This window comes from Cyrtonyx montezumae, unplaced genomic scaffold (assembly GCF_038088225.1).
Source record: "Cyrtonyx montezumae isolate F1298 unplaced genomic scaffold, pur_monq_1.0 scaffold_3, whole genome shotgun sequence".
NCBI lineage: Eukaryota > Metazoa > Chordata > Aves > Galliformes > Odontophoridae > Cyrtonyx > Cyrtonyx montezumae.
In genome coordinates, this window is record NW_027072034.1 from 53,029,532 (window position 1) to 53,056,182 (window position 26,651).

At 63.6% G+C, this 26,651-nt stretch overlaps 1 protein-coding gene and 1 long non-coding RNA gene across 8 annotated transcripts in view; one reads left to right on the plus strand and one right to left on the minus strand.

Annotated features, from left to right (window-relative positions):
• Positions 1 to 21,235, minus strand: part of BCOR (BCL6 corepressor) — a 57,876-nt gene extending 36,641 nt beyond the window's left edge. For 3 of the 7 annotated variants that reach the window (XM_065741584.1, XM_065741582.1, XM_065741577.1), the window contains exon 1: positions 6,063 to 6,648. The gene's annotated coding sequence lies outside the window, so the exon portion shown is untranslated. Of the gene's footprint in view, positions 1 to 6,062; positions 6,675 to 20,965 lie in introns of those variants that run through there. The other 4 variants (XM_065741583.1, XM_065741581.1, XM_065741580.1 and 1 more) reach the window with 3 other exon arrangements.
• LOC136053276 (uncharacterized) lies at positions 14,358 to 15,038 on the plus strand. Its single transcript, XR_010622620.1, has 2 exons — positions 14,358 to 14,436; positions 14,575 to 15,038. It is a non-coding gene; the product is annotated as an uncharacterized LOC136053276 (long non-coding RNA).
• Positions 21,236 to 26,651: the final 5,416 nt, after the last annotated feature.

The following is a 26,651-nucleotide window of genomic DNA, read 5'->3' on the forward strand; positions in this document are numbered from 1 at the left end:
GCTGCCTCCCCAGCTCCCCAGCTCCGGCGCATGGCTCTGCGGCACGGCACGGCACGGAGCAGCCTCCCATGTGCCTCCCAAGCCCCGTGTCCTCCAGAGCTGGCAGCAGCGCCCTGGGTTGGGCTTTTGCACAATGCCAGGTTGCACTTCCATTCAAACGTTCAGCCCCAGAGGTCGCTTCCTGCTCGCCAGAAGTGTTCCGGCTTCCCCTGCTGCTGCAACTTCAGGCGGAGCAGATCCTCTCTGTGGGAGCGCCGCTGTGCCCTTGGGCACAGGGCTGCCCTGGCACTGCAGAGCATGGCACAGCACAGCATGGAGGTGTGCCTGGGGAAGGAGGATGAGCCCTCCTGGCACAGCGTGGCATAACTTCTCACCAGGCTGCTTCATTCCGCGCAGGGTTCTGCTCATTCCCTTTGCGCCTGACTGCTGACATGGGGGGCGGGGGGGGACTGCACAGGAATGGGGAACTAGGAGGACCCCAGCCCTGAGCAGAGCTTCTCCCAGCACGGCTCAGACTCCTGCTGCTAGGGCTGAGTGGCAGAGGCTTTGACAAAGCACAGCATACGGGGGCGTGGGAGCAAAGGGGACCTGCCTGGAGCTCAGGGATCCCTGTGGCATCTCTCCACAGCCAGGGGCTTCCATGTGGAGAAAGTTTGGTTCACGGAGAGGATCTGCACTTATAAAGACGGGGAGCCCTGCACATCCCTGTGTCATTAGTGAGTTTTCTGGGAATTTTGCTCATCCATCCGTCCCTGCCTCAATGCACAAATGCCACCTGGAGCCGCAGCACCCCCAGCCCTCCCACAGACCGGCAGACCCGCGCCAACCACCGGCCTCAGCGCTCCTACACGGAGGAGGAGATCTGACTTTTCCACTCCATGATGCAGGCCCGACTGTTTTGCAATATGCAAATCCCAGAAGGCGCACCGGGCCCCAAGGTGAGGCATTCCCCAGCACTGAACGAACGCTCGGGGAAGAGCTGGGGCAACTCCGCTCAGCCAGCACCACACGGAACAAAACAGCAACCTACAGCGCAGGGCAGAGCAACACCACACAGCAAAGCAGCAGCTCCCAAGGCACCGAAGCGCACTGCACCCCATGCCTGCCCGCAGCACCCGGAGCAGCACAGCAGCAGCACACGGAGCTCTGGGGCAGAGCTGAGCACAGAGCGCAGCCCGCGGCCGCCACTCGCCCCTCCCGGCGGGCGGGCGCAGCACAATGCTGGGCCCCCGGCCCCCCCTCCCCAGCGGCCTATTGAGCACACTCGGCTCTTTATCCTCCCGATTCCCAGCGCGGCTGGTGGATTCTGTGCTTTCCACTTTAATTGTCTTATCCAAATAAAGCTTTGTTTTCCTTAGCGCCACAATCCCAACATTCAGCCCCAGATTTCCATTGGACAGAGGAGATATTTTATTCGGCGATTGTTCCGCCAGTCGGGGCTTACGCGGCGCAGCGCTGGTTGTGTGCCGTGCTCACAATGGGGCTTTGCAGCCCCGCTCCGGCCCCGTACGGCCGTTTTCCAGCGCGATCGCGACCGGAATCGCTCCTCTCTTCATTTCCAACTCTACCCCAGACTTGAACAAGTCTTTCGGTTTGCACCTAGACAATAAATTTCGTTTAATTTAGCTTCCGGTCTTTAATTTTAGCAGGTCTTCTTTTTGCATGCAAATCAATATGGCAATTACCATCTAAAAGCTCGCCCAGCCCCAGGTCAATGTAAATTGATCATTGTCCGCCTTCTACAAAATAACACCGGGAGTCTGCGGTGCATAATGAGATTATACTGGAAACTGTCTTTCAGATCACCAATTATATTTCGAGCCGGCAGGATCCTCACCGAGCGGACCTGAGCGGACCTCTGAGCACGCGGCACCGAACCACAGGCTCATCGGGTGGGTTTGGGGGCACAGAGCCCCACTTCATCCCAGCACCATTTTGCAAGGCTTGAGGGCAGGTGTGCCCACGCACTCGCTTTTCCAGCGGTGGAAGTGTAGAGGGAAAAATCCTCCTCTCCGCCAACAACTGCTGTCCAGCAAACAAGGGAAAATGAATTCCCCACTGGAAAGCAGAACTTTCCTCAATCTGCACTCACTGTGAGCTCTTGGCCTCCTCCTCCCATCCCCACCTCAGCTGCTCACCCACCCAAAGCAGCGCTGCCAGGGGAGACGGCCCTGTCCTCGGGCCAAGGGACAGAGGGAGGAGGGAGGGAAGGTCGCCCTGAGCAGCAATCGCTGGAGCGAAAGGCCGCGGAGACGAGCCCAAAAGGCAGGCAGCTGGCAGCCACGGGAACTCCCCCTGCCTGCAGCCACGGCCTCGTGCTGCCTGCTGCACGCACGGCAAGGCACGGCACCACACAGCTCTTGCAAAACCCAGTGCCAGCAGCAGGCCAGCTCCGGCCATCCGTTATTTCCAAAGCGACACCGCTCAAAGGAGGAAGCACTCAACTCGGCTTTGCTCTTCCCAAGCCCACACTACAACAACGCTATCTACTGCAGCAGGAAAGATAGTGCTCTGAGCCCCAGGCACAGAGCCCTACACCTCTGTCCACACCTGCAGAAACCAGAGCCACATCCTGCCCCGTGCTGAGCACCCAGAGCTGCGTCCCTGCCACTGCTGCAACCACACATGCCCTGAGCTGGAGCCACTGTGTGGTGGGAGCCCTTCAGGGGCAGCCCCGCACCACGAGGACTGCTTTGGCACATGCAGCACTCTTAGTTTGGGTTGCAGTAGCCTCAATCCGTTCTCCCCACAATGGAGACCTGAAAGCACACTTCCAGCATAAGGCACAGTGAGGTGCTGTGCGGTGGGTGAGAGGGGGGCAGGGACAGAGCCCGGGGCAGCCATGGTATGGACCAATGCAGCGTGCGACGCAGTGCGGCTGTCCACCCATGCCGGAGCACAGCCAAGGCGCCAGTATTGTTCCGAGACCCAGTCCATATTTGGTCATACAGTTCACACATTCTAAATATTGCTTTAAATATTAGAATGGAGACATTTGCCAATGTGGCTCAGAATGCACTCAAATGGGAGAAGTGATTTCTGGGTGTTCTCGGATCAGCAGCTCGGTGTTCTTGGCCTTTATTTTTTTTGGGGGGGGGAGGAGGGGAGGAAGAGAGGGAAGCCCCACTGGGTGTGTTTGTGCCGGTCCCTATTAGATATGCAACAAATCTGCCATTTCCGGCGCGGCTCCTATCTCATTAGCCGTGTATTTAGATGTGACGTGCGAATGGCGCTGAGCCGCTGCTGCCGGGCCCCGCGGACGCTCGGGAGTGCTTCCAATAGGGCTGTAGCGCCCGGAACCGGGGCTCAGACAAAGAGCAGTGGGAATGGTCTGCGCTGCAGGCGAATCCCACACAGCCAGCTTTTATCTAGCGCTCCAAAGCCTCTGCTGCTTTTAATCTGTACCGCCCAGGCTTGCACGGCACCACCGCAGCTCATCCACCGCGAACATCTCGCTACAAAGGGAAACGCACACACGGAGTGCAAACAGCCCCAAAGCCACAGTGGGGTCACCGCACCTGGACAGCGCTCGGACACGGGACCGACCCACGCTGCACACGCACGCGTGGCTCCAGGTTGATGGGACTTGCGGGAAACTCACTGGGGTCCTCCACCACGGAGCTCCCACGGCAGCCTCAGATGTGAGGGTCACCCCACCAACCCAACGTGCTCCCTGGAGCTTGCACAGGAACCTGCTGGGAAGGCAGCGCTGCGGCGCTCACCCACTGAACTCTTTTCCTGATGCAGGAAACCGCTCTCAGAGAGCGGCCGGACAGACGGACAGGGGTGAGCATCGCTGCCAGCTCTACTCCAGGACAGAACCAGTGGCTGCAGTCCCCCCTCAGCTCTAAGGGTTAACAGTCACCGCCACCACCAATGGAAAAAAAGAAAAAGCTATCGCGGTGACCTTTTCCTCAGCGACTCCCCCACTCTCCCTTTCAGGCTCCGGTTCCGCAGCTCGCGGGGAGCCGGAGCGCTGTCTAGACCTATCTATCACAGCGGCCAAACAATACCGGGGCGGCCCCTGCCTGCTCCCCACACCTTGCCGTGGCCGAAGTGATTGCCATCCCATCCCGTCCCACCCCATCCTCCCGCGTATTTACAGCCTGCACGCAGCCCACCTTCATGCCTGACAAATGAGATTTTGTCTGCTCTCCCCGCGTCCGCTCCAATAAACACACACACACTTTGTTCCCCCCCACACACCCCACCCCACCCACCCCCGCCCTGTGCCTGTTTGTTTTTGGGAACATTCCCAGCGCATCCCTCCGACCTCGGAGCACTCCACGCCTGAGTGGGGGTGCTCCCACCTGGGAACCTCCACACCCCCCCCACTGCCCACCCCAACCCACCCCCCTCCCCGACGGGAGGGACGGAACACGGAGTGGAGGTCCTCCGCTGCAAAAGGCCGGGGAATAGCTAATGAGCTGTGCAGCCCATTGATCCGGCGCATACTTCCTAATTAACTCTGAGTCACCTATTTGTGACAGCGATTCAAAGCGCTGCGCCGGGGATCAACCGCGGCCCCGGCGTGCGAAGGCAGCGGGAGGGGGGAAGCGGGGGGGGGGGGGGGAGGAAAGGAGGGGGGGGGGAGGAATTTGCTCCTAATCCTCCTAAAAGCAATTAGGGGGAGCGGCGCGCTGCATGCCCCTCGGGAAAAAAATGTATACATATATGTATGTATTTAAAAAAAAAAAAAAAAGGAAAGAAAAAGCACGCAGCAGCTCCGGGAGGGGAGAAGCGAAAGGAAATGGATCGCAGCGTTGCGAGCGGAGGCACCGCGCTGCAGACAGCTCCGCGGGGCCGGAGGCGGCGGCACCGGGCACGGCGCGGGCACAGCGCGGGCGGAGGGAGGGGTGGAGGGACGGAGTGGGACGGGGGGGGGGCCACCCCGGGCGCCGCGGGGCCACCGCCGGGGGGGTGGGGGGGTGAGAGCAGCCCGCCGGCCCGCGCCCCTAGCTTACCCCCCCCACTCTGCGGGAGGGGAAATGAAAAAAAAAAAAAAAGTTAATGGAAACCTTTGGGAAATGCGGGCTACGGGGCGGCGTGGTGAGGGTGGACCGCCCCCCCGCCCCCCTTCTCCCTCTTTTAATACAAACACGAATACAAAAGCTGCAGGCTCCAGAGAGCAGATGAAAGCAATGAGCGGAGTTTCTGGAAAAGATTCATTAGTGGGAATTAATGCTGCGAGGCGGTGCCATTAGGGCCGGTCCCGCACTTTGTCACTCGTGCACCGCTCGCTGCGTTCGGGGCTTTCTGCTCTCGGGGCGGGGTGGGAGGAGGGGTGGGGGCGGGAGTTCAGCGACCCCCCCATCACCAACCCGAGATCCGACAGACATCGCGGAAACGAGAGGGAGGAAAACAAAACACCAAAAAAAAAAAAAAAAAAAAACCCAACAACCGCACGCACACACACACACCAAGAAAGAAAGAGGAACGCGAACACTCCGCAGCCCTCGCCCCCGGACTCGCTCCGCGAACATCAAATGCTCATCTGCTGCGCAGAGCTCGGCCCGGCCCCACAGAGCAGCCGCACGGCCCCTTCTCCTCCGAGCGGAGACCCGCCCCCCCCCCCCTCCGGGCCGCCCTCCAACTCCGCACGGCACCACCGGGACCGCACGAACTTTCGCGTCCCGCCGGACCTCGCGCCGCGACGGCTCCGCGCACGGGAAAACCCCCGCGCCTCCCTCCCCACGTGCGCGGGCGGAGAGGGGGGAGCGCGCCCCGTCGTCGTCGCCGTCGTCCCCGTCGGGGCACGCAGCGCCGCGGGCTCTCCCCGCCCCTCACCTGCCCGCGGTCGCCCCGGGCGGGGAGAGAAGCGCAGGGCCCGGTCCGAGCGCGACGGGGGCTCCCCAGCGCCTCCCGAGCGGGAGCACCTCCAGCCCCGAAGGCGGCCCGCCCGTCTCGCGCGGGCATTTCGGACGGCGACCGACCCTCAACTTCCCCTCCGACGCGGCGCACCGGGGACCCCGCGGCCCCGCGCCGTAACTTCCCTCCCGCGGCGGCGGGCCCAGGGCAGCCCGGAGCTCCCGCGGGCGGCGGGCGGGGAGCGCGGCACTGACCTTCCTGCCGCGCCGGGGCTGCGGCGTGCGCCGTCCGCGCCGTGAGTCCCGACGCCGTCGACCCGCTTCGCCGTTCTCCCCGGTGCGGGGGGTGGGGGGGGGCAGAAGAAAAGTTTCCCGACCCCTTCCCGCCGTCCGTGCCGCGCCGTACCCCACGCGGAGCTTGCGGGGGAGTGCGGAGCGCGGCCGGCGCCGGCGGGGCAGGTGCCCGCGGGGAGGGCTCCGCCGCTCGGCGCGACTCGGCTCAGCGGCGGCAGCGGGAGCGGCAGCCCGCGATGCTCATTCCGGCTGCCGGCTCGGCTTTGGCAGCGCCATGTTGCTGGCTTGCTCCGGGCGAAGTTCCTGTGCTGGCGAGCGCCGCGCTCCCCACATCGCGCCCGCACCGCCGTCTCCCGTGCCCCGGCCGCCGCGGCTTTGTGTGTGTGTGGCTGGGGATTTAATTCTCCTCCTCCTCTTCTCCTCCTCTCTCTCTCTTTTTCTTCCTCCCCCCCCCCCCCCCCCCCCCCTTCAGTCCGCCGGGAAAGCCGCTCTTCCTCACCTTGCCGCTGGGAGACCGGGCTCCGTCTGCTGCACGCTGCGCTCCCCTCGCATCCCCCTCCCTCTCTCCCTCCCTCTCTCCCTCCTCCTCCTCCTCCTCCTCCTCCTCCTCCAGCCGCCGCCTCCCCTCCCTTCCCCTCCCCCCGGGCAGGCTGCACCGAGGGAGCCGCCGCCAGCAGCACAGCACAGCGCAGCGCAAAGCAGCGCAGCACAGCACAGCAGCAGCGCCGCCACCGCTCTCTCCCTCTGCAAGTTTCCCCCTCCCCTGGCCGCGCTCCCTGCCCAGGCGGGGCGAGCCCCGGCCCATCGAGCCGCCTCCTCCCGCAGCGCCGTGCAGTGCCGCGCCGGCGGCCCGAGCCCTCCGCGCGGCCGCGACCCGCGGCTCCCGGGGGCACCCCGCGCCCGGAGGGGAGCCGCCCCCGATCCCCCCCTCCGCCCCGAGCTCGCTACCCAGAAGGCCAGCGAGGAACCGCAATTCCCAGCCAGCGCCGCTCGCTCCGCTCCTCACCCCGAGCTGTCAAAAGCCCGGCGGTACGGTACGGCACGGCACGGCGCTGCCACACGGAGCTGCGAGGCTCCGCGATGCCGCCCCCGGGTCCTCCGTACCGCAGGGGCATCCCTCGGCACGGCCCCCCCGTCCTTCCCCCCCCCCCAACCCCCTTCTCTAAAACCGGGATGGAAAAAAAAAGCCGCGGTTGTCAACGTCTGCATTGCGCGGGGCGGGGGGGCGGGGGGGCTTATTAAAGCGCGCTGCCGCCTGATCCGGCTTTGGAAGCCCTTAACGCGCTTTTTACAGCGTGCGAACGGGGTGGCAACCGCGGGCGGGTGCGGGGGGTGGGTGGGCACAGCCGGAGCGCGGGTCCCCCGGAGGCGTTTCTCCGGCCGCTGTTAAGCTTTGTGCCCGGGTTCAAGAGCCCTTTAATCTCCGGGTTGGTACTTATCGGCTGCGTCTATTTACTTTGGCACGGCAACTTTTGGCTCGCCGAGCCCGCCTCGTAAATTTCACGTTCGCGACGCCCATCCCCGCCGCTCCTCCCGGCTCCGGGATCGCAGAGACCGCAGCGCTGGGGCTCCCGAGGCGGCCCCGCACACCGCCCGCACTCCGTGCGTCGCTGGGAGCCGAATGCGGGCACCCACGTCGGGAAAGTCGCCAGCTGCACGGCGAGGGGGCACGGAGCAGGCACACAACGCGCGGAGATGACCCCCCACCTCCGTTCAGGACCGCGGGGTTCCGCCGCGTTCCGCACATTGCCCCCTCCCATCCCTTTAATCACCCCCCCTCCCCCCCACGCAGCGGTGCTTCGTGCATCGGGCAGGGCCCGGGAGGGCGACAAGGGGCCGCGCACCGCCGGGCCGGCGCGCCTTGTTTTCATCTCCGCTAACAAGCGGAGGGACACCTGGCCTGGGCCGCTGTAAAGCTATTTTTTATAAAGACGTTTTAGGGCTAGACATTAAAAGTTATTAGAGCGAACGCACGTGAGTTACAGACGCACAGCTGGAGGAAAGGCCTCTGCTGCCTTTTTCCACCCCCCACGCCTCCCCCCTTTCCTGGGGAAAGCCTCATTAACATCGCTCCTTTCGAGAGGAGAGCGGAACCGCCGCGGCTCTCGGCTCTGTCCGCGCAGCTCCGTCCGGAGCCCGCGGTGCCGTCGGGCCGCGTTCACGGCGCAAAGTCCGCTCCGCGCGGGGCCGCCCGCAGCGCAGTGGCGTGGGACTGATGCTGACGCTTTTCTTTCTTATTTCTTATTTACTTTAAATAAATAAATAAATAGATAGATAGATAGATAAACCCTACTGATGTCAAGTGAACCCGGGGAGAACTCGCGGCATTCCTGTTCCCCCCCCTCCCACACCCTCTCGGCCAAACTTACTTTCTTTGCGAACGCCATTTCCTCCGCGGCGGCGTGGAACAGACCGTCGCTTGTTCGCCTCTGTGCCGTTTTGTTCCCCGATCCGCAGCGGCGGACCCCGCGGGCACAGCTCGGCCCCGCGGTGAGCCCCCCCTCCCATACACATACACACACACCCCAAAGTCCCTGGGGGCAGCGGAGCAGAGCCGGGAGCGAGCCGGGGGGGCCGCGCAGGGCCGCTCGGTGCTTCGCGGTGCTGCGGGGATGCGCTCGTCCAAGCTGCTGCCCCGCTAATGGTGGGCGCTTAACCTCCTCGTAAAGACAAATCCAGCGTTAACGGCACTGCGGGTTTCTCGCGGGGGCTTCCCAATGGGACGGCCTTACCCCGGCTCTCATTTACCCTCCTCGCGGAAGCCCTCCCCGCCCCAAAAGTTGGGGATGAAGCCCTGCGGGGCCATCGTGGGCCCGGGGAGGGAGGGGGGAGGGGAGCCGGCGCCGCGGAGGTGAAATGAATGAATGCGAGCGCGGTGCTCAGAGCGCCCGGTGATGAGTGCTGGGAAAAGCCTATAAATAACAGATCAGCGTCCTGAGCTCTGAATTGCCCGGCTTGAGTGTGTCTTAAATCAGACCTTTATCATTGCTTATTGTGAGGCTGCTTTTAATGGAAGTGCGGAAATCTGAATAACAAAACACGCCGGGCCCCGGCCGGCGTGACGGGTCCGCAGCGCTCCTGGCGCTGACGCGGTGCCGGCACAGCGCGACCCCCCCGCAGCCGAGGGGGCTCCGCGCAGCCCGAGTGCTGCGATCCCAGTTAGCACTTCGGGGCTGCTCCGCCGACAGCAGAGCCCGAGACGCGATCGGTTCCCGGAGCGAGCACCGCTCTCTCCCTCATACAAAGAGCGAGAAACGCCCTGGACTCGCCGTCGGGACGGACACACCGACGGGGCGGACGCACGGACGGGGGGCGGCCCAGGCCGAGCAGCCGCCGCGCTCCGAGTTTCGCGGCCGAGGAAACCGCCACGGCTCGAAGGTGTGTTCGTGCAGCCTGCAGCTTGTATGTTAATAATTGGATACAGTCGATGAATCACCTCCGTCCTCCTTCTGGTTTTGTTTTCGTGTTGTGTTTTGTTTCAGAGGGGGTGGGGAGAGAAAAGCAGGAGACGCTACGCGGCTCGGCCCTGAATACCAATGCCGCGGCTGGGTTCGCAAACACTGGGGTTATTCACTCCGCCCCAGAGGTGACAGCGGGCTCCGGGCCTCCAGCAGCGGCCCTACGAGCGGATGGGGGTGGGGGGGAACGGCGGCACCGGGCGGGGGTGGGGAGGGGCGCGCACGTGTGCGTTCTCCTGGGAAGAGCCCCTCGTTTCTCCGCTCGGATCGCTCGTTTTTTTCCCCCCACCCTACCCGTGCGGCACACACACGCGGAGATTCTTCAGTCCCGTACTTAACACTTCACAGTGTTTTTAGCAATTAAGGCGAGAGGGGGGTGGGTATAAAGATAAGCCACTTTTTCGCCCTGCAAGTGTGAAAGATAAGATAACAGTGAGCCGGGGCACAACGTCTGCTTACAACCTCCCCCCGGCGATTCCGATCGGTCACCTCTTATCGCGGAAAATGTTCATTTTGAAAACAGCCTCGGAAAAAAAGAAAGAAAAAAGAAAAAAAAAAGGGAAAAAGAAAAGTATTTTCAGGTCTGAAAAGCCATTCAGAGCCTTCGCGCCCCGCACAGAGCGTGGCTTTCCTCCCGACACGTTGACGGTGGCACGGCCGCCCCCGGGCCGGGAGCAGAGCTCCCGGGAGGGATGCGGGCTCCGCTGTTCCCCGCCTGCCGGGCAGCTCCCACGCCGGCCGCGGCCGAGGCCACCCGCTGCTCCGCCAGCCCGGGGCCTGCCCGCGGGGCCCGGAGTTTCCCCCGCCCGCCGTGAAGATAAGTCGAGATCCCGGGTACAAAGCGCTTCCCGACACCGCCCCGAGGGCGAGGCGCGGCGGCGCCGGGTGCCCGCTGCCGTCGGGGAGCTCCGCGCGGCCCCACGCGGGGCACCGCTCGGCGGGGCTCCGTGAGCCGCACCGCCCCGACGTGCCCAGCGGGGCGGCCCCGGCCCCTCCGCAGCTGCCGCTCCCCCCCCCCCCCCACGCACACTCCCCCCCCCCTCCCGCCGCCCTTCTCAGAGCCGCGTTCTCGGAGTGACTGGGTCCGCAGATGATGACACGGGGAAAAAGGAGAAGAGCGAGCGAGAGAGGAGAAAAAGCACCCTCGCGGCCCCTCGCCTGGGCGCGATTACTCATCCCTAGAGTTCCCCTAAGTCGCAGAAACTTGGCCAGGGCTCAGACCGAGCCGTTAGCACGAGCCGGGGCTCCCTGGGCACCTCTCGCTGCGGGGACACAGGGCCGGGCCATGCCGTGCCGCGTGGATCGCGCGGCTCCGTCCCTCTCTCCCTCCCTCTCTCCCTCCTTCCCTCTCTCCCTCCTTCCATCCCCCGCCGCCGGCGCTCGCGTTCTCGGCAGCGTTTTATCTTCACAGTCACATCGGCAGCTAACGAGGCTCGGCGGCTGCAGCCCACACGACTTCGGTTCCCCGCATTTATCCTTCAATAAAAGCCGGTTCCTTTATTAGAAACAGGAGACGTGTCTCCCGCCGCCCCTGGCAGATCCCGAGAGCAGAGGCGCAGCCGACACCTCCCCCTCCGGCCCCCCTTTCCATACCCGGAGGGGACGCCGCCACCACCTCGAGCCCCCCAGACCCCCCACCGCGAGCAGCCCCGGCCCCCCCCCCCCCCCGCCCCGGTCTCCGCCGAACCGATCGCCCCCGCCGAGCGCACCCACCCCCACCACTCCGGTTCCCTCGCGTTTATCGCTCAATAAAAGTCGTTTCCTTTATTAGAAACAGCGGAGCCGCTTCTCTCACCGCCCTCACCTCGGGGGGCTGCAGCCCCCCGCCCGGCACAGCCCCCTAAAAATAATAACAATAACGCGAATAATCATCGCAATAATAACAGCCGCCGTCCCCGGCAGCCGCACAGCCGCCCCCCCGCCCCTCCCCCGAGCCCAGCCCCCCCCCCCGCCCCGCTCCAATCCCTCACCGCCCGTCGCAGCCGCCCTCCCCCCCCTCCTTTCCCCAGGCGCAGCCAACGACCCAGCAAATCCCCGCGCCGGGCACGGCTCGGCCCCCGCCCGCCTCGCGGCCCCCCCCGGGCACACGGCAGGTCCCTGCGCGGGGCCGCGTGTGCCGCTGCTGCCGCCCGGGGATGGCTTTCCCGGAGCCGCAGGGAGAGCCGCTGCGAGGGGGGACGGCAGTGCGATGTGTCGAGCCGGGACAAGCCGAGCCGAGCTGTGCAGAGCCGACCCGAGCCGCCCCCTCCTCCGCGTTCCGTTCCGATCGGAGCTCACCGCGGAGCTTTCCCGGCGAGGAGGGGCCGGGCCGGGGCGCGCTGTGCATGGCATTAAACGCAACGGCCTGGCCCCGGCGGAGGAGGAGGAGGCAGGTGATGCTGCCCGACACAATGAGGGGTTTGAGCGCTGCGGAATAAAGCGCCCTTCATGGGGCTGCGGGCGGTCGGATCCCGCTCCGCCGCAGCAGAGCGGGCGGTGCGCGCCCCCCCCCACACTCCCCCGGCCGTGTGCCCGCGGTGGCACGGTGCCGCTGCTCGGGAAGCTGCGGCCGAGCCCCGGCGCTGTGTCGGTGGCTGTGACATGAAAAGATGGCGCTCTCCCCTCCCCCGCCTCCCTCTCGCCTTACACTTCCTCCAGACAGCGTTTCCCTCCCGGATTTAAAGCCCTCTTTTTCTCTCATGTCCCCCACCCCAACCTAAGCCCCTCTCCTCGCCGGACGCTACGAGCTCCGGGTCCGGCGGTGCTCCCCCCGTGCAGGCGGCAATGCCCTCATCGCACGCCGCGTCCTGGCACCGCGATGTTCGCCGCTCCTTTTTCCCGGAAGCCCCGCGATATGCCTCGCTCCGCTGTGAACTTCTGTTAATGGGAGAAGGAGGGGGGGGAGAGGAGGGGGGAGAGTGAGGGGGCACGTACCCAGTCGCTCTCCTCTCCTTCCCCCCCCGCCCCGTTTCCTCCCGCTCCCCGAAGCAGGAAGGCAGAACCGTGTGCGTGCCGGGGGGGCGGGAAGCAGCCGCCGGGAGCCGCCCCCCCACGCCGACCCACACCGCGGGAGTGCCCGACGGCACCCGGGGGTGTGGGGCAGGCGGCGGCGGGGCACCCGTGACCGTGTGCCTGCCCGGCGATGTGCTCCGAGGCGGGAGGGCTCCGCCGCCCGAAGCCCCCTCCCGCCTCCATCGGCAGGCTGCTCCGAGCGGTTTTTTTCCCCCCTTTCTTCCTCCTTCCTTCCTTCCTTTCTTTCTTTTTTCTTTCTTTTTTTAAGACTGCAAATTAAATTCAGCGCGGCGCTCTCCTATTTTAGTGCCTGTGATGCTAATGGCACTTAGCGCCGGGGCGCCGCTCGCTTGGGATGCGCGAAGGCCTGGCACTGCCCGCAAAGCCCCGGGGGCACGGGGGGCCGCTCCGGCTCGTCCCTTCTGCCGACCGAGCCCGTTAAGCTGCCCGCATGTTCGTTTCGGGAGCATCGATCTCTGGCTGCGAAGCTCTCCGTCCTAGCACTGCGCGATGCCCCGCAGCTGGTCTTTCGCCCAGACAAATAGCGGCGAGAACGCGAGCGTTATTAGCCACATAAATAAATCATTACGCCGCGCACCGATGTTATTTCAGCACAACTCCCAAGCAGAAAATAGCCCGGCGGGGCCGCACGGAGCCGCGTCCCGTGCCCGTCCCGACGGGCGCAGCCCCGCAGCCCTGGGAGCCGTTCCGCAGCGCGGGGACAGTGGCGGGGCCACCAGCGCGTCAGAACCGGGGCTCCCCCCGCCCCGCTGCGGAGCGGACGGGCCCGGGGACGGCGGGGAGCGGCACCCCTCGGCCGGAGCGCGGCGGGTGCCAGCAGAGAGCAGCCCGGGAGCCGCGCCAGGAGGGCTGCCTTTGATATTCCGCACCGCGGACGCCAGCGAGCTCCGGCAGTCTCCGTCATAAACGCCGCGCACGTTTCTCCGGGTTCCCGAAGTAAATACCGGATCGGGGATGCGGAACTCTCCCACTTTTCTGCACTTAAACAACCTCCCGAGCCGGGCTGCCCACCACCGACCCCCGATCGCTCCTCACACGTTCGCTCTGCAGTTCAAGGGCAGAGGACGGGAACCGAGCGAGTGCAGCCCCGCCAGCGGAAATCTCCCATTCGCAGCGCTCCGCTCCGCCGCCACAACCGCCCCCGAGCACCTTTGTTCTGCGTGCAGCTGCTTTTAGCCCCCCCACACCCCCCACCTCACCCGCACGGCCGCACCCCCGTCCCCCCCCACCAACCCCGGACGGATCCCGGGTGACCCCGGGGGCGGCGGGGCCGGGGGAGGGGCCGGGAGCGGCTGATGCAGAGAGGCACCGCCGGAGATAAGGGCCGGGCGGCGGCAGGGCGGGCGGGCTCGCTCTGCGGGGAGCTGCCGGGGCCCGGGGGCGGTGCTCGTCTAACCGAGGCCCCGGGGAGGGGGGGGCACGAGGCGGCCCGCGGAGCCTGGCTCCGCTCCTCCTGCCGTGCTGCGAAACGCGGCGATCCCGCGGACGCCCGGGACGTTCTCCCTTTGAGCTGAACTTGCTCAGGGCGATCCCTTCTCGCTGCGGAGCACGAAACGCCTCCCGGACACGGAAAGCGGAGCGCGGAGCTCCTCCCGTCCCCTTTTGTTGCCCTCTCGCCTCTGGAGCACGGCGTTCCCGAGCGCCGCTCCCGGGGGCGGGCGCGGCCACAGCGCTGCGGGGGCTCGAAGCGAAGGAGGGAGGGAGCGAAGGAGAGAGGGCTGAGGGTCCCCCAGGGGCTTCAAACTCCACCTTTCGCGGCCCTCGCTGGTGAAGGAGACATGAATGGTGAACGAGGCACGGAATGCATCGCAGGTCCGGCGCGCCCCTGAGCCCGTGGCCGTGATTTGCGAGCTGCTGCAGCCGGGGTTTGTTGTCAGCACCTTAGGCTGGGGGTGGGGGGAGGGGGGGCGGCCGTCGGCGTGCTTATCGCTTCCCTTCGAAAAGACATGCAGAAAGTTTGTGTGCTGTCTTGACAACTAACACCATCTACCCTCCCCCTCCAGGGTGAGAAAAACACGCTGCCCGTTTGCTGGAGGCCATTTTATGAGACCTCGGGGAGACGACTTTCAGGAACACCGGGTGCCTCCTGAAGACCCGCTCCTATTCCCCACTGCTCGTTCAGCCAGGCCACGGGCTCAGCGGGACAAACGCTCCCGCAGACGGACAACGGCTGCCCACCTGCATAGGGCTGTACCCGTCCCCTGCTCTGAGGTCGTACAGTGCGTGAGGAACGCCGGTGACATACCCGAAGGGAGGGCATGGGGACTCCTCATCCCATCCCATGTATCTCGCTGGAATGTCAGATTCTGCTCCGACAGCCACCAGTACGCACAGCGTTAATGAGATTGTGCCGCTGCAAAACAAAGCCGAGCAAATGGGAGAGGGAGAAATTGTTAAAGTGTTTAAAAATGCTGTCATGTTTGTTAACAGCTGCTTAACTCCGGTGCCTAACAAACACTGGGGGGGGGGGGGGGGGGGGAGTTATTTAAATGAAAAAAAATAGGCACTACCACAGCTTGCATACAACTAAATGATGACAGCCTACAGTGCGTTCCTTTGAGACCTCCAGTAATACCACGGCTCGGGAGACCTGAAATACCCAGTTCATGGATTTTTAAACCAAAGAAGTGCTGTTACGATCGGTGCTCTGACCTGCCACATATCACGGGCCAGCGAGTTTCAGGCAGCCATTCCTGTCTCAGACTCATAAATCCTGGCCGAGCTTTTAGCTTGGCATCCAGACTCGCTCGGAAGACCTGTAAGTAACAGCAAACCCTCAGCTTGCCTCCATCGTATTGGTGGCTATGTCCCCTCTCTGGTTTTCACCTACTTCTGCTCAGAATTCACAGTGCTTCATTTTCCGACATAGGATCTCATTATGCCTTTGTCTGCCACATTAAAGAGATCTCTGCTATCAGAAATCTCCCCATAGAGACACTTAGGGCACTTAAAGACTATGATCAAACCGAGCCATAGCCTCCTCTTGGATAAATTAATAGATGAGATTTCTTTCGTCTTAGGCAATAAGATGCGATCCCCAGACCTTGAATCACTTCTGTAGCTCTTTTCTGATCCCATATTAATTTGCCAACATTCTTCTGACATGGGAACACTGCCACAGGATTGGATGCTGCATTCCGGTACAGGTCTCACTCAAGTCATAAGTGCTAATGGCATCATTACGTTTACCTGTTTAAAATCCTATGCAGATTACCCTTATAGATGGCCTTAGCGATAGTGACTTTATTAAAAACCCATTTAAAAAGTCGCCTGTCTCCACGCAGACTGGTGTTGTTCATCAAACTCACAGCACCAAGCACTGCCTGGCCAAGCTGTAGAGTAGGCTGAGCTTCTCTGGCCAGGGCTAGAAAGCCTCTAGAGAGGCCGTGTTGGCATAAAGCACCGTCAAGGTGAGGGCAGTGTGGTGCTCAGTTACACTGCCTTTGTGCACATCCCCTGACTCACGCTCTGTGCCATGCTGTCATACCGTGCCTGCCCCTTTAAGCTGAAATTATCTGCTATAAAATTATTTTTCCCATGACACACGGCACAGCCTGCATGTCCGACCAGCACAGCCCTCCCTGTGCTTGCTCTTCCTACATGCCCTCCTTTTGCTATGAGTCACACGCGCTTGCCCTCTCTTCCTCTGACTTACACTTTCCTACCTCAGAGGACGTGTGTCAGGAGACAGACCTGATGGCCCTGTTTTGGATCTGCTCATACACCCATTAAGGTTGGAAAAGACCACTAAGACCACCCAGTCCAACCAGCAGCTCATCACACCATGCCCACTGACCACATCCCTCAGTGCCACATCCACACGGCTCCTGAACACCTCCAGGGATGGTGACTGCACCAACTCCCTGGGCAGCCTGTGCCACTGCCTCACTGCTCTTTTGGAGAAGAAATGGTTCCTATTATCCAACCTGAACTTCCCCTGAATAAATGTAGTTAATACTTTCAGGAAGCATGAATCACTCTGACATCCACCCCAGTGTGCTCCAGGACAGGCTGCTGCTTCTCACCCCAATGTGCTCATGACTGTGCAGCCCTGCTGCCCCTTACATCTTTCTCTGCCTCCTGGGATGCTGCAGCACTGAAGTCTGCTCTCCACCTCTCTGGGGGCTTTGTCATTAGCTTCCACAGAGAGCAGAACGGGGCTGAATGTGGAAAACCAATATTGACATTTCCTTGTTTAAATATCATACATCAGAGGGGGTCACAGGCACCAAGGCCACATGGAAGGGCTCTCCCATGAGCTATTATTGCCTTTTAAGAAGCAACGAGTACCTTACCCCACACACCTGCCCCACTCCACAAGTGCTGTTGGTGCCATTGGGCCAACATCAATGTTTATGTCTTTTCCTTCACTACGGGTCTCACCCACTGCTGTGCAAAGGCCTTGCACTACATGAACGCATTTGAGCCCTCTTCTCAAGGCTGTGGGAAATATGCTTCCCATACGCGCTCACCTCTGTCTTTCCTTACAAAAATACCCAGTGCTTTCCCATCAAATGTGAAACAAATAGCATTCCGACTTATTTTAAACATTAACTGAACCAATACATCAACAACTTCCATGTTTTTCAGAGCCTGCCCGGCCCTCGCTTGGGAAATGAAAACTGCAAGAGTCATTTTGCATTGAAATCCACGGAGATCTCCTGGTGTGGGCACCAGGCTGCCTTCCTCCTGGCAAAGGCCTGCAGTGCTATAGGGCTAGAGAAGAGCACAGCCCGTCGGGTGTCCTCCACCTATACTGCACTGCTCTCCCTGAGGGTTGTGGGGGAGGGGGGTTCGTGGGGGTCCATTAGTACCACTCAGTGGAGATATGCCCCTACCCTGCAAGGGAAGGGCTGCAGGATTTCTCATTTTATCTAAACCCCCGAATGGATTTGCCACTGAAAGAGAGATAATCCACATTATGTAGACACAAAACTACATTCACATGAACACACGTGCACAAACACGCGCTGTTCTCCTCTGACAGTGGGATGCGGGCAACGGGAGCAAGGCCTCGAGGAGCCCAAACTTAACATGGGGACCTCGTTGGCTTCAGCATTCCCCTCCCCATACTGCTGGAAGCAGTGTGTCACAGCACACCTTCCCTTACTAGGGCTCCCAGCACCGTGACAACACTGCTGGGTAACGCGGTACTGGTGGACCCGCAGAGATGGAGCATGGCTGGAATGCACCACTCCAAGATTTCTCCCCTCTGTTTTGTTGTTTATGTGACAGCGCTGCTGCTGTAGTAGCACTCTCGGTGCTGTTCCCGCGGCTTAGTGATCGCCCCTGAGAGCACTGCCAAGGAGATTTTACAACGCCTTCAGGGCATCGAGGGACAGCAGCGGGAGGACTCTCTGCACCGCTCTGGTCCGAGGCATTCCGACTTAGATCCATCTAGGCATTAATTCAGTGAAAGCCAGACAGGATCAGGCTGAAACAGGCATTATGCGCTGCTGGAAGCAAATCCAATTCACATAGTTTTAAGGGCATGCAAACCATTTTCTGTGGGGACCTGGAGTGCCTTACAAGGGCGCTCGAGGGACCAGGTGACTGCTCGTGCAGTGCACTGCAGTGGTACAAGCAGGGCTCACGGCCCTCCCTGAGGTAGGGATGGCTGCAAAGGCCAAGCCACAAACCTGAAAATGTGGGTTTTTTTTGCCTTTCCTCCTGCCGCTGTCCTTTTTTTCTGCTTCTCGTTACGCAGCCTGCTGTAGGGGAAAAGCACTGTATTCTCATCACTGTGACACAAGCCCACGTTTTTCTCTCTGCAGAGATGCTAATGGTACCCAGAAAAAGAAGAGCTCTGTGCAGGACCCACAGGGAGTGCAGACACCACAGGGCCAATTGTTGGCAGCTGTTCTTCATACACCCCCAAGGCCTCGCTCCTACCTGAAGTTAGTGTGCATGGGGCACTGCACTGTGCACGGCCCAGCAGGGCCCTGGTAAACGGCCCCTGTGCTGGTTTGCCACAAACATTATCCCAAATACAAAAGCAGGACCACTGCTAAACCAAAACGAGACAGTTGTACGTGTGTCGGCTGCTGCCTCGCTCTCACTCCTTCAGATGACTCTTTGCCACAGGGGGTGTCCCCAAGCCCTCACCCACATGAACCTACTGGACCGCTTCCCAGCTTCAACCGCCAATCAGCGCTCCCCAGACATCTGCTCTGACATCCATTCACTCTGACATCTTCACACACACGTACAAACAGAGATCTCTGTGAGTGTCACACGTACCACTTTCCCTCTCGGGGCTCCGCCACGCACCAGCAGCACACCTGGATGCCGCACCGCAGGATCTGGGGCTCTGGCCCCATCTGCGCTCCTCCGCCAGCTCCAAACCACCGCTTGAGGAGCGCTGAGGGTACAAGAGTCCCTGCTCTCCACACCAGCCCTGTGTGCTCCGCTCTGCTCCGTGGGGTGACGCAGTGCTCTCACTGCCTGTTCCGAAGCGATGCTCAGAGATGCTCACGGATTCTCCCCCTCTCTCTGCCTTCGGAGCACAGGAGCGGAACTCCGCTGCCGGCCTGCTGTTCTCCCCCCATCACCCCCCCTCCCCCCCACGTCTCTCCGGGGCAGCTGACAAGCGTGACAGCCGCCAGCCCGCTCTGCGCGCGGGGGGCGGGGGGGCGAGGTGACACTCGCGCGACCCGGGGCCGCCTCCCGGCCCGCAGAGCCCTCCCGGAAGCACCGGGGCGGCCCCGCCCGCCGCTTCCAGCCCGCCACGGCCCCGACGGCGCGGCCTGGAGCCCGGGGCCCGCGTGGGGACAGCCCGCGGTGTGCCGGGGTAAGGAGGGGGGCGGGGGGGGGGAAAGGGGGAGGGGGTTGGGAGGAGTGCGTGCTTGGGCTGCGTCAAAGGTATTTGTTCCGATTGTCCCTTGGCTCCGAGTTGCGTCGTTGCTCTTTGTTTTAGAGCTGCACAAGTTTACTCGCAGAATTAAGACAGATTTTGAGGGGAGGGGGAGGAAGGGGGTAGGAAGCCTTTGTTCTCCGGAGTGTGCTTGTCTTACTTTTGTATCATGTGGCCTGAGCAGCACCCCCTCCCCGCCCCCGCCTACCCCCCCCCCCCCCCCCCGTCCCCGGTCGTATTTACTCTATCTCAAGCCGAGTCCTTTGAAGGAGAGGGCAGAGGCGTCGTTAACCCTCTGCGCGCCTCGCGGGGCCCTCCACCGGCTGAGCCCCCCCCACCCCCCCGGAACCCGACTGCGAGGGCTGCGGGTGCCCGCTCCCACGCAGGGACACGCACACCGCTCCGGGAGGGGAACGGGCACCGGGGGCCTCTCTTGAGGGAGCCCGGGGATCCCCCCGCGATCACTCTCAGGCTTAACACGGGGTTGGAGATGCCGACAAACTCGAAACAGCTGCCGGGCTCCGCTCCGGCCTGCCTGCTAAAATACGCCGATCTCCTTTTAATCTGTTTCATATTCACAAATTAAGCACTTAGCCTAGGTAATAAATCATGAGGCAGTTTACGAGGCTAGCAGGAGACAAACAAGTGGAAAGGGAAAACAATCGCTTCCAAGTGCACGCGATGCGACTGCAGAGACACAGCCCGACCCGCGCTGCCCTGCGAGCCCCGGGGGAAGAGGGGGAACCCGCACCGCTCCGCCCGCGGCCTTTGTCTGCCCGGCCCCGGCTGCCCGCACCGGCCCCACCTGGGAGAGCCAATCCCGGCCGGCAATCCACGCGTCAGGCCGTCGGCAGCTTCGCCCCGCACGGCCACACCGCCTCGGCCGGGGCGCGGGGATGCCGCGATGCCAGCCGGCGCCGGTGTCCGGGGGCGGGGAGCGGTGCCGCGGGGCTCCGCGGACACGCGTGCGGCCGCTTCGCCCCTCGGCTGCCAGGTGCCGTCAGATGGAAAGCAGCGCTTTGGCCGCTGGAGTGCCCTCCACGGGCCCCTTTCCGGGGCTGTTGGCGGAGGGGACGCTCGGTCCGGTGGAAGGCAGCCGCACCGACCCGTCGGGCCGCCGTCGCCGTCACGGTCACGGCGCGACGGGGCGGCCCCGAGGGCAGGGCTCGGCCCGACTCCCTCGGAACCAAGCGGCGCGGGCTCGAGCGGCGCTACCCGCGGGGCAGCGGGGGCATCCCGTCACTTTCGGCGAAGGCTCCGCGTCGGAGAGCCACACGAGAAGGCCCCGGACAAAAGCCCCGTCGCTAAGACCCCTCCTGGCAAAGGCGCAGCCCGCCCCGAGTGCTTCGAGAAGAGACTTTTCTCGCTCCGCGCCGAGCTGCGCGGTGGCAGCGGGGACGCGGGCGGCTCCGGGGCGGTGGGGGGCGGGAGGGAGCGCGGGGCTGGGGGTGGGGGTGGGGGTGGGGGTGGGCAGCAGTCCCGAGAGAGGCGAAGGGGAGCGGAGATTTAAAAGGACTCCCGAGCGTGGGAGCGGCACCGACCTGAGTCCGTCCGCCCTCTGCGATCGGAGGAGCTCCCGGCGTGTGAAGAGGCGCCGTCAGAGGCGATTTATCTCCCGCCGGAGCGCGGGCTCCGCTTCCCACATCGCCTGTGAGTAACAATGGCAGCGATCAGCGGCTTTTCACGCGCTCCAGCGGACGAGCGGATCGCGGAAGGTGCCCGCTCCCCGCTCGCACGGCCGCGCCGCCGCATCCCTCTCGGCCGCCGCCGCGCCTTGTGCCGCTCCGCCGGGAGCCGCTCCCCGAGCCCCCCGCCCTCCCCCGCCCGCCCTTCCCTTCGCTTTTCCATTCTCAGGACTTTGGCGAGCGGCCAGCAATGTCAGGAGGGGGATGAAACTCGACGCAGAGATCTCAACCCGGAGCGATTTCCTCCTCCCCCCCTCCCCCGCCCTCGTCCCCCCCAGCCCCGAAGTTAACTTTCAGCTACTTTGGCCGCATTTCAGTTCGGAGAGAGGGGGAGACTGCAGGTCTCCGCCGCGTTTTGTTGTGTTTTGTTTTTAATTTAAAACTGTGCACACCGGGGCCTGAAATTCATCTGCGGCCCGTTAACCCGTGTACGCCTCGATCCGCACCGACCCGGGACCTTGCACCCGCCCTCCCCGCAGTGCCGGGGGAGCGGAGCCGGCAGCGGAGCCGCGCTCACCCCGGGAGGATGCCTCAGCACTTTCTGTGTTCCGCGCTTCCAGCAGAAGGGAAGCTAATTCCTCCGCTGAGGGCCTCAATCAGGCATTTATTTGACACTCATGATGCATGAACGGCTAAACGCTCGTCTGAGCGGGGGATCAGCCGCTGCTTTATAGCCCGCGAGTTTTTTGATGCAGGTGAATTATGCTGATCCCTGAATGCCTCCTATTCCTGGGGGGAGGAGAGAGGGCGGGGGAGAGGCAGAGTGGCGGGGGGGGGGGGGGGGGAGGTATGAAAACACACAGGGGGGACGCGCTGGGGAACGCGCTCCTTGATTTCAGCTCGGTATACCCGGGAAAGTCTGGGGCTGGGAGCTGGGGGCCGCAGCCCTCCCACCCACTGCCCCTGGTGACTGGCCCGGCCCGCACCCCACATCCCTCCGGGCCGCCCCGTCCGCGCTGCCCCGGAGCCACAACATGGAGTGGGGAGTGGCAGGGCGACAACATGGAGGGGGGAGCCGGGGAGGAGGAGGAGGGGAGAAACCATATGGAGCGGCGGGGAGGGAGGCGAGCGAGCCGGGGGAGCCGGCGGAGGCAGCGCAGGGCCGTGAGGCCGCGGCCCCGGGAGCACGGAGCTCGGGGGCGGCCCCGGGGTGGGGGGGGTTTGGTGCGGCCGGAGCTGAGGGCGAAGCTGGGGGGGCTGCCTCGCGTCTCTGCCCGCGCTGCGAGGCCCCGCGCTCCGTGCCCATCTCCCCCGATCCCCTCCGGGGAGGTTTCTTCTTTTTTTCAGCTTCTCCTTCTGGCCTCTTTCCAACTGTTGTTCCAGGACCGAAAAAAATAACAATTAAGTAGGAGGCATGTCTTGTGACTCGCACAATCTCTCCTAACGCCCGAGTTCAATTTTACACAACATTTAATACAAATATTAAAAATCAATATATCAAGGGGGCTGTTAATGAAATGTTACAGGGAGTGTGTGCTGCCAGATAGGATTCGGTGGGAACGCGTGTGATGCAGCGAGAGCGGGATGAGGCCGTCTGCTTAATCCCCTCGCTAAAAACAAAAGATAAAGGTGTTCATTAAATCATATCGAATCGAATTAAACTCTATCGGCGGGGCCTTCCAGCAGAACAGGAGCCCGAGAAGCAGCGGATGGAGAATGAATCTCAATGCGGCTCCTGACAACGGAGCGGGAATCGGAACGCATTAAAAATAAATCAGAACGCCGCTGTAGGTCACAGCGCGAGGATAGGACGGCGCGGGATTCACGGGACGGGCAGAGAGCCGGGGGCTGCCCGCAGGTACATCCCGGCACACGAAGGGAAAAGCGGAGCGCTAGGACCGATGCTCGGCCGGCCCTTCCTCGGCTCCCGGGGTCGCAGCGCGTCCGTCGGCGCTGCCAAGCGGCGTCCCGCTGGCTGCCGGCTGCGCCCGCCTTCCCCCGCTTTTTGCCCCTCTCCTCCGCCCGGGCCGCCCCCCGCTCTCCCCGGATCGGCCGCGATGCCTTCCTCCAGCCCGGCCTCTCTCACTGCCCTGCGATGCCCCCGACCCCTCGCAGGAGCCCTCCGCAGCCGCCACAGGGCTCGAGGATAGGAGCACGGTGCCGGCCCCGACGGCACACCCGCTCCCACCAGCGGTGTCGGCGCCCATCTGCGAGACGCAGGCGGGGGACTGCGGAGCTGCTGTGCTCTCTGCCGAGGCGCGGACGGGAAACGAGCTCCTAGGGAAGGCCGGGCCGCGGTTCTTGCCCGGCGCCCCGCAACCCGAGCCCAGGCCGTGCTCTGCTCTGTTAGAAGCCGAGGGCAGCGCCCGCGGTGCCAGGGAAAGGGCTGTGACCGCCAGGCCTGCCCCCGCCGCGGGGCCGCGCTCCCCGGGCTCTCCTCCAGCTGCGGCTCAGCTCCCCGGGCTGCCTGGGGCCGCCGCTTGGACTTCGCTCTCGGCTCTCCCGCTCCGGCCCCCTGGGCCCCTTAGCTTCGCCCCCTCTCCCGAGGCCGTGCCGGGCCCTTCCTCCTGCCCCCGTAGCCCCTACACGACGCAGTGCGGTCCGAGGACGGCGGCAGCGGGAGGCAGAGCCGCTGTAGCGCCAGTTCCCCCGGCTCCCAGCGGCACCCCCCCTCTCCGCACGCTGCCTGCTGTCAGACGGTTTCACAGCACTTCGCGATCGCTCTGCTCCGCTCCCCCTCCCCCCCCCCCACCTTCTCCCTCCGTTCCCCGGGGCCGTTCGGTGCCGCACGGCAGCGGTTACGCGTGCGGCGGCTCCGAAGCGCGATAAACACCCCGGGCCCGCGCTGGCCCCGCGCCCGCCGCCCGCTGCGGGGAACAGCCGCGCTGCCCTCGGAGCTGCGCACTGCGGAGCGGGGACGGGGGTGTGGGGGGGGGGGAGAAGGAGAAGGAGAGAGGGGGAGGGTGGCGGCGGCTCCGTGGGGCCGTACCGCGGGGCTGCTCTGCCGGGAGCGCGGCTCCTGCTCCGACCTGAACCCGCCGCTCCTCTGTTTGTTTATTTCCCGGCCGCGGTGGCCGGCTGCCAAGCACGCGGACCTTTCCTATTAAAAACCCATTTCTCTTGCCCTGCGCGGAGCAGCACTTCGCTCGCCGCGCTCAGTTGTGCCGTTAACGCAGCGCTGCGCGGCCCAACCGGGGCCGAGGGGGGGGTACCGCAGTCCGCTGAAGCCCCTCGCTCTTATCGGACGCCGTTCCCGCAGCACGGGGCCGGCGCTGCCCCTCTGGCCGGGGCTCCCCGCGGGGCGGCTCCGGGCCCTTCTCCTCCCTGGGGGTGCCTATCGGTCGGCCGATCCAACAATAAAGTAGATTGAAATAAGTCTGCGGTTGGTGAGTTTCCAGCGATACTTAATGGCACTCGCAGTAAACAGTCCCTCTCTGTGCTAGCGGGGAAAATCATCCAGACACAAGCGCATTCCACCCCCTTTAGGGCTCCCTGGCTGTTATTATAGTTATTGCATTACTCTGGTGTAAGCCTTTTGTAACTAAGCTTCTATAAAGCCCCGCTTACAAGCGCCCTGATTAGAATTTTCCTTGCCAGCAACCAAAGGCCACCCGCTTTCCAGTGCTATACAGAGGGAGCCGTCAGCAGACACCCCTCTGAATGTGCGCTTTGTTCCTGCCAACAAGGAAACGAGTGGGCTTCCACTGGGGAGAATGCGGCCCTTCTGTCGTGCGGAGCTGGGGGGCACCGGGCCCGACGGTGGCAGAGGGGTCACGGGGCAGCGGGGTGCGGGCCGCCCCGGGCCCGGGAGGGGAAGGGAGGAAAAGGGGAGATGCTGGGCGATGCTCTCCCAGCGCCCGGCCCCAAAGCAAGGGGACGAGGCGAGCAATGACCCGCAGGCACGGCGCCGCGTCCAACGCCGGCGCCAGTACCGGGGAGCCGGGCCGGTACGCCGGGCTTTCACTTTCACTCAGGATGTGTGTAACACGGAGCATTTCTCAGTTCGCCTGAATTTAACTTCCTCTAAAACCTCTCTTTTTTTTTTTTTCCCTCTCTGTTCGGAGAGCGGCAACGAGAGGCCGGGAGGAAGCACGCTGCTGCCGTGCGAAATGCAGACCATGTGTGGGAGCGATGTGCCCGGCGGCAACGGGGTGACAGGGCAGGGCCCGGCCGGGCCCCACTGCTATCTGCAGCCGTCCCGAGGCCGTCCAGCACCGTCGGTCCGATACCGACTCATGGCCGCGCGCCATTCCCGTGTAGGTTGGGATTTTTTCGGTCTGAGGCTTTCACGATGTGCTTTGTGTTCGCCCGCCTCGAGGCTCTGCGGGCAAAGGGTTAAATCTTCGAAGCGTTGGAAGGAAGCAGCCGAGTTTCAGGGAAAAAAAAAAAAAAGAGAGAGAACAAAAAAGAAAAGGAAAAAAGGAAAATAAAGGTGAGGGAGTAAAAAGGAGTGGGAGTGGGGAGAGGCAAGGGCCGCACGATGCCCTGATCATCCCTCTGGCTGCTGGAGAATAATAATTAATCCCAATCGTAACCCGCAGCCTCTCTCTCCTATTGGGCTCTGCCAGGAAGCGCCTCCGGCCCTGGGGCTCCCCGTTCCCTCTCCACCCCCCCGCCGCTCCCCGTCCCTTCCCCGGGCAGTGAGAGGAGAAAGGGCCGCGCTGCCCACCACCGCCCGTGCTCTTCCGATCGCCGCGCACAGCTGTGGCAGCGCGGTACCTCCTCCACCGTTCGCTCCGCTCTCCTGGCTCCGGAGAGCAGCACCCTCCTCCTCCTCCCCCTTTGTTCTCCCCCCTCCGCCTTTCCCTCTCTTTAAATAGATTTCAAGGCGCTGCCTGGCGGAGAGCGGCTCTCCGGAGAGCGCAGCTATCGCTTCCCGCAGCTAACCTCCCCCCTTCCTCCGCTCTCCGAGCACAACGCGATCCCTGGGCCGAGCAACCTGCGCTGGGAAAGATAGAGAAAAACACAACTCCCCCCCCCCCCCGCCCGTGCATAACCACGTGCAGAGGGAAGGCTCGGTTTGATGCTCCCGAATGAAGAGGGGAGCTCTTCCCAGGCCGTGCCCCCCCCACACTGCCCCGCACCCGGAGCACTCCGGGAGCGGAGCGGAGGGATGGAGGCGGCGGGCGGCCGAAGACTGAATGGGGCGGGAGGAGGCGAAGTGCCGCCCGGAGAGCTGTTGTGACAGATGCTCGGCTCTGCTGGTGAGAGAAGGAGTTAAAAGCGAGCGAGCTGCTTGTCGATCGAGCCGCTTCCCCGAGCGGCGGCGGAGCGGCTGGCTGGAAAGCCGTCCATCAGCAACCAGTCCGACCTGCCCGTGATAATATGCGATCAACACCAAATCACCCCCGCCAGGCACGATCCATCATCGCCGCGACGCGATGGGCCCTTTTATGGCTGTGTCTACGCGGGGGGCGGGCGGAAGGGGGAGGGAGCGGAGAAGAGGGAGCGGGAGCGTGTGAGCGGGGAGGGGGGCATCCGCCGCAATGGGAACCGCAGCCCCCCCGACTCCTGGAGCGGCGGAGCCGAAAGTTGCCGGGCCGGGGCTGCGCTTAGCAGCGGGCCCCGCCGCCTCCGCCTGCCATCAGCTTCCCCTCCCCTC